The sequence below is a fragment of the Chinchilla lanigera genome, unplaced genomic scaffold (assembly GCF_000276665.1).
Source record: "Chinchilla lanigera isolate Chin_1 unplaced genomic scaffold, ChiLan1.0 scaffold00046, whole genome shotgun sequence".
NCBI lineage: Eukaryota > Metazoa > Chordata > Mammalia > Rodentia > Chinchillidae > Chinchilla > Chinchilla lanigera.
Window position 1 is genome coordinate 16,853,279 of NW_004955447.1, and position 7,585 is coordinate 16,860,863.

At 45.1% G+C, this 7,585-nt stretch overlaps 1 long non-coding RNA gene across 1 annotated transcript; it reads right to left on the bottom strand.

Moving 5' to 3' along the window:
- Positions 1–5,363: 5,363 nt before the first annotated feature.
- On the bottom strand, positions 5,364–7,194 carry LOC102010532. Its single transcript, XR_001235700.1, has 3 exons — positions 6,926–7,194; positions 6,400–6,725; positions 5,364–5,727 (listed from the first exon to the last, which is right to left on the bottom strand). It is a non-coding gene; the product is annotated as an uncharacterized LOC102010532 (long non-coding RNA).
- Between the last annotated feature and the right edge of the window lie 391 nt (positions 7,195–7,585).

Consider the following 7,585-nt stretch of genomic DNA (forward strand, 5'->3'; position numbering starts at 1 on the left):
TGGCCTAGAACTCACAGCAACCCTGAGTGCTGGGATTACAGGCATGTGCCATCATGCCTGGCAAGACAGAGGCTTGATTTCCAGTGATTAACTAGCCTAGTTAAAATGTCTGAATTTAATTTTTCCTCTCACAGCTTTTAATAAACAAACCATAATGAGGTAACTTGGAGTGGGGGGATGCCTTACATCTATTACATGCACACGTAGTATACGTGATATATGATATTGCACAGTAACCTTCCTAGGAAAAATTTGTTTTGCATTTCCTGGCTCTGCCTATAAATTTTTTACTGTGTTCACAGGAAAATAAACCTTGGCAGTCTGAGTGGCAGTGGAAAGCAGCAGAGAGAAAAGCCCCTGTTTATGATTTCTCATGGTGTCGCTGCTTTTCAGGTGAAGTTCTGAGAATAGCTACAAAAGCACTGTCTGCGATTAGGGTGACTGTGAATATTGACACTTTTAAAGAAAGTTAAAAAGCTAGGTGGCCTTGTTTTATGTCACATAAAGGCCAGTAGTTATTACATTAAAATTCATCTCCATCTCTTTGTTTATGCTACTGATATGATTTTTTTCTGTTATTCTGAAATCTTTTGAGCAAGTACAGGACAAAGAAGTACACATGTTCTTTCACTTGAGTTTTTCTTTCAGAGTTTGTTCTGATGACAGGATTTGTGTAATTGAAACTTTTAGTGCATGAGCCATTATTTTTTTCTTGTATTCCACTTTGAAAACATCTAATTCATCTCTGCTCGTCTGAGTCTAGTGGACTAGAAGTGCATAGATCAATAGAATTACAACAAAGACTAGCTTTTGACACATCTATTCCATTGCTTAAGCATCTTGTCTAGCTGGATGGACAGGTGAGATGAATCGCATTAGGATTAAAGCTCCCAATTTTTAGGTATTTGTTTCAGACAGAAATAAAATCTTTTTAGGTTAATTAATTGTTAGGAAGTGCTGCATTAAAATGTCTTCATAAGTAGTTAATGTGCTTAAAGATAATGTGCCTTGGTCTTGTGGGCTGAAGAATAAACAAGTTTGCATTTTTCCGGGTTTCTGTCCCAAGGTTCTAGATGTTCACAGAATTTCTGATATGAACTCCCAGGCACTGGAAGAAGCTATTTTAAAGTGTAATTACACTGGACTACAGTCACAGACACTGGTTCATTCATCTTTAGGAACAGGAGGAATAGTGAACACTTCACCTGTTTGGCTGGTAGGTTTTCCCCTGGGTTGAATAATTGAGATTGTTTTCAGGCCAGAGAGTTGGCTCCACTTATTGGCATTCTTGGAAGTTTGTTTCCAGATCATATTAGGTAGGTAATATTAGTAGTGTGAATTTGAATACAATATTGGGAGGATGGAGTTGAGTTTAATTTAATTGTTGCATATGAACTGAGAACTAATAGGAAAGCTGATTTCACATAAGGATTATACTAGGCTTGCTTTCTTGTGGCAAGATTTAAGACAAATAGACAGAGATCTAGAGAGGGCTCAGGTGGCACCTTCAGGGTGACTGGGAACCCTGCCCCTGCTGTGTGGCGCTGCCCTCTTTAACCATCCACTCCAGGTCCCTCCCGGAAGGAGGAAACCCCTCCCCAAGAGGAGCCGGAAGGGGTGTGTATCAGCTGGCTTTAAGCAGATTTCTGGGAAGCTACCCTTGAATTTTTGTTTGTATGCTATTGGCCTGAGCCTGGGCCATGTCCACACCTAACTCCAAGGCAGTCTGATGACTGTGGCCTTTTTTCCTGGACTACCATGTATCCAGTTAAAAATTGCTCATTTTCCTAAGGGTCAAAGTCAGAATAGGAATTGGATAGCAGCCTGCCGTTCCATAGTCAATGCAGAACGTTAGAGACCCTCTAACCGACTGCCACTTACCTGGTAACCCGTAGCGGGCCCTGGCTCTTTGAGGATGTTAAAAAACACTACAGCCCCTTTGTCTAGAAAAATGAACCTGTGCTTACTTGTGTGGAATTCTGTAGCACTGTTGTCTCTGAAACCTATCCATGTACCATGGCCTAGGATTTACATTTTTGGGGTTTTTTTGTTCTTAAAGCTTTTTATTTTAAAAATAGATTCATATTAATTGTACAAATTAATGGGTTTAACTATGACATTGGCAAACGTGTATATATCAGACTTTAATCATTTCTACCGTCCCTACTACTTTTTCACATTTTACTTTTAAAAATGTACGTATTAGTGCCCATGAATTTTTCAGAAAACTGGGTTTCGGCGTGGTACCTCGTACATGTACATCACATACTCCGATGGGACCCATCCCTCCTTCCTCCCTCCCTTACCTCCTCACCCCTCCAGACTCACCATCCCCTTCCTGTTGGCCAATAATAGTTGCCTTTCCACTTCCACGCCGAGCTGCGTGCACATTTCTCCAGACCCACTTCTAAGATTTCCCTTTCCTGAGTTTCACTGTAAGACAGGTGTTTGCAAGTTTTCGTCATCTCTTCTCACAGTCAACCAACGTTTGCTGGCAGCCCTGTCTGTTAGTGGCTATGAGAGCTTCGGAGGTTCAGAGGGGCCAGGATAATCTGTTAAGCACTGGCTGCAGCTGACACGGCTCGGGGACCCTTAAGGACACTACTAATGTCTGCATTTTACAGTGAGGAAACAGGCTGCCTAAGATTTTGTAGCTAGTGAATGGTAGAGCTCATGTTTGAACCTGGGGCCTCTTTAAAGTTTGGTGAATTAAATACTGCCAGGACCAGGAGGCACACTGAGCAGAGGGTATTTAGTTGTTCAGTTTCAAATTCTTGCCTCGGTTTGTGTAATAGGGAGCTCTTTGTGCCCTGTTTTTTTGTTAATACTTTGCAGAGCCGCTTAACATGTTTAAGTACGTGATGCTGCTGCCCTTTTGATTGAGGTCTTTACACTTACACTGAAGTCAGCATGTGACAGATGTCAACTGACGCAATTTGAAAATGTCTCAGCAGCACTCAGAGCCCATAGATCACTAAAAACTCGACGCAGACCGCCTTTCTGTCCCCGTCAGAGCGGAGCTCACCGATGCGGTGTCCCCGCTCTTCTCACAGCTGCCGGCACAGACTCTGCAGTGCCAGCCCTGTTCGCTTCAGGCTCAGGTTTTTGCCCCACCGCGAGATAGATGTTCTCATAGTTTTTTCCTTCAGCCACGTTTACTTGTCAGTGATACCTCTGCCTCTTGTTTCTCAGGAACATTATTTTCGTGCTGATTCTAGACAGAGCCTAGAATGTGACTCCCCATGTTCGCATAGTAAGCCCAGCACTGGCCAGGGGTCGGCCTGAGCTGCTTTCCCATCTGCTTTGTAAACATCATGGAGCGCCTCTGGCTGTTCTCCGTGTAAGCGCTGATTTCCATTCAGTCCCAGGGCGCGTTTTTGATGAAACCGTCACAGAAGAGAGACTGCAGCGAGCCGGAGACCTGCTGCCATTCTCTGCCCAATCCCCGCTCCTCACAACAGCAAACAGCTCGAAGAGTTTTTCAAGGTTTGTCTTTCTGGACTGTTTGTATCTTATTAAACACTTTATTTTCTAGTTTGTAGTAAATGCAAGTAGAAAATTTCATTATTCAAATTTGTAGAGGTTTCAGTCCATGATCAGCTGGATCCAAGGCAGGGTGGCATAACAGGCAGGCATCGCAGAGGAGAAACAGTTCATGGTGGGCAGAAGGTAGCAAAGCAAGCAACAAGCTACACGTGACAGGCCTGTACCATTTCTTTTGAGTTCACCATCTGGTTGCCAAAGCTTGTAAAAAAAGGTTATATGATATGATGAGGTCTCCATCTTGGAAGAGGATGCAATACTTAGTGTAGTAATTCAATTCTGACAGTCATGCTAAAGAGCAGAAATTCAAAGTCTATGTGGTCTTTGTGTAGGTGATGGTGGGGACTGTTGATTACCTGATGCATTTGTGCTTTAGTGGTAATTGTGATTTATAAGCTCCCCAGTTGAAGTACGTAACTTCATTGAAATGAATTAAAGGTTCAGAACATATGGTGTCCACAATTCCTGGGCTTCCTGCTTGGCCAGGTAGGAGAAGAGACTGTAGGCCCGCCCTGTCCCCCAGTGCCTACCTGCACAGGTGTGGCACGGTTGCCTGGGTCTCTGCCGCCACAGTGAAAAACGTGACGGGGCGCAGTGAAGGGGGGTTCTCCCTGAGCACCAGGGGCTCCTTTGAACCTCTGGACTTGTGCTGAATCCCTCATTTGGATCTCACATGGGCACTCATTATGCCTGGTCACCAGATACTCTGCTTTTGTTTTTTGAGCACGTAGTAGATTTGTAAGTCTTAGTCCCTTTACGGTGTGGATCTTAGGTCTCCCCAAAGGCACATGCTGTAAAGGCTGGTCCCCAGCACGGCACTGTGCTCGTGGGAACTTAAAGGGTGGGCTGTGTAGGGGTCTGTGGCCCCTGGGGGACTGCCCTGGAAGGGGACAGTGGAGCCCCAGCCTCACTTCTCCCTCTCTTTCAAGTCCGGCCATGAAGGGAACACCCTGCTGCCCTGGACGCCTGCCTAGTTGTGCTGTCACCATCCCAGGGCAACAGGACCAAGCCGCCATGGACTGGAACCTCCAAAACCCTGAGTCAAAGTGAAGCTTTCTTTTCAGAAGGTTTTCAAGGATGTTACGGTGATGAAAAACCGACTATCGCAGGAATTTGTTATAGTAATGAAAAGCCGACGAACACAGCCCACTCCTACTCTTTGTGGTTTGGGTCATGTGACCAGTTCAAGATCAAGATTTTAATTGTTTGAGACTTTCCAGAGCTCTTTTTTTTTGGACAGAGTCTCACTAGGTAGTTTGAAGCTGGCCTTGAACTCACTGTGTAGCCCAGGCTGACCTTGAACTCTTGGCGATCCTCCTGCCTCAGCCTCCCAAGTGCTGAGATTAGAGGCATATACCACCATGCCTGGCTCCAGAGCTCACCTCTGTCCTCTGTCTCCATTCCAGATGGTGGGTGCTTTGTTATACTGGCTTCCAAGACCACTCGGGTCAGGCAATGAATTGCAGCACCAAAGAGAAACAAATCTTTATCACTTTAAGTCCCTGAAGCCTGGGGGAAGGGAGTAATTGCTATCACAGAGTAACGCTGATGTCATTCTCTTGCAGAGGCTGCTGAGGACCCAGTTGTCCGACAGGTCTCCTACCCTGACCCACCATTGTGCCTGTTTATTGCACTTCTCTCCTGCCCCCATTCCATGTCAATTTGCGGGATTATACACAAAGATTATACACAATTCCTTATTCTCTGTGTTTTTAAAAGGCTCAATCAATAGTTTGAATTTCGCAGATCAAGTTTGAAACCACATCAAGTTTTAACGACGAAGGCTGTTCTAGAAAATCCAGCCTCACCTAATCCAGAATGACATTTACTCACGTGGCTGCTGAGCTACTTACAAAGGCGAAAGAAATTTAATCATGAAACACTGCCGAGCAGTTATTAAATAGTATCTAGTCCCTAATGGCAAATTCATTTTCATTTAATAACAAGTGATTGTGAAGTGTAATGAACAATAGAGTGGCGCGCAGAATTCTCGCTGACATCGTGCCAGTTCCTTGGGTGTAGCGTTACGATGCCATCCATCTTCATAACGCGCTCTGTGGAAGGCACTGCTGAACAGCGGGAAGGAACGGCAGATGACAGCACCATCAGTCAGGAGCAGGCCAGCCTGCCGACTTCTCTGGGGAATTGTTAACACATTCCTAAACACCCCTTGGTGGATGGCATCTTAAAAAGAAGAGGAGATCAGTTGTAAGACCTTGGACATTGTCCAAATCTGCCTACAAGTGCTCTTAGGTCCTAGAATGCTCTCTGGAATGCTTGTGGCCAACAGGACCTTCCAAGCCAGTATGGTCCAAGATTTCAAAACTCTCGTCCAGATGGGCATGGTAGTGCAGGCCTGTCATCCCAGAACTCAGAAGCCTGAGGCAGGAGGATCCCAAGCCAGAGGCCAGCCTGGGCTACATAACGATACTCTGTTTTAAAAAAACAAAAACATCCCCCCCAATAAAAAGTAAAACAAACTCAACAAAAACTCAAAAAACAAAACAAACAAAAAGCCTAACTCTTGCCCATTGCTGATACCCGACAAAAAAAAAAACATGTGCAAGGCACTCGCCTGGCAGGCAAGTTTGGGTTGTGGCATTCAATCTTTCTCTAGCTAGAAAACAGAGCTCCAGGAGATTTTTTGGGAGCCCAGTAAGTGCATAATAAACATAGCACAATCTCACAGGTTCCTGTGAATTCCTGCCATCAGGTAGCCCAAGTTAGCTAAAAATTTACCTAAGTTGGGTTGGGGATTTAGCTCAGTGGCACAGTGCCTGCCTGGCAAGCGCAAGGTCGTGAGTTCGATTCCCAGTATGGGAAAAAACAACAAATAAACAAACAAACAAAATTTACCTAACCCCCAGAGCTAGGTCGCTTTGCCTGGGAGGTTTGAAAAGCTTCGGAGTGTTTCTGTGACTTTCTCTAGTGATGCTGCCTTCTGGTTTTTGGTGAGTCATCTGGGTGGGGTTTGAGGAAGGTTGGCAGGGGAATGGTGTATTCTGAAGGTCAACCGAGTTTGCGCTGCAGGACAAAACAGCGGGAACAGTGTCTTTGAATCTCTCTGCATGCTTCATGGTGTAGCGAAAAGGTCTAAGTTGAACTGAGACACACTCAAGTATTTGACTTGCTGTGGGACCTTGAGGAGGTTAATTAATCCCTCTGAGCCTTAGTTTTTTCATCTGCAAAATAAGGATGATGGTGTCCATCTCAGAATTTTGTGAGGATCAATTAGTTAGGCAAAGCACTTGGCCGAGCACATCAACAAATATTTATTTCATTATATGTACTCAAAAAAACTGCATCTGTAGTGAACATGCACTGATTTTTCCTTGTTATTCTTTAAGCAACACAGCACAGCAGTTATTTACATGCTACTTACCTGGCGCTCGTGAAGTAATCCAATGGTTACTTCAAGTGTGTGGATGTTCACAGGCTATGTGCAAATACCACCCTGCTTTACATAAGGAACTTGAGCAGCTGAGCATTCTGGTTCCGGAGGGAGGGCCCTGGAACAAGTCTTCCTTGGTCACAGAGCATAGGTGTACTCTATGTTCTGCTTCAAAAACAAAAGCGAATGAATCTGATTTACAGAAAAGAATTCATAATGAGTTATGCATTTTATCCTGCCCATGACTTCAAACTCAGACCCACCCACACGCAGGTCTGGGAGCGTCAGGAAGCTTCCTGGACCCACCCTCCTGCTCTTCCAGCCACCCTGGCCTCGTCCTCTCCACAGCCCACTCAAAACTGTTTGAATCCTTCATCAGTGGCGTTTGAGATGATGAGGAGGAGTGACAGCTGAAGAGGGTGACAGAGCCTGAGACAGGTAAGCAGAACATCACATCCATAGAAACAGAAGCTGGGCGCGGTGGTGCGCCTGTGATCCCAGCACCCTGGCAGGCGCAGGCAGGGGGTCACAAAGTTTGAGCTCAACCTCGGCAAACTAGTGACTTGGTGAGACTCTGTCTCAAGCTAAAATAAACAAATAAATAACTGGTCCGGATGTACTTTAGTGCAAAGGCCCTGGGTTCAGTTCCAG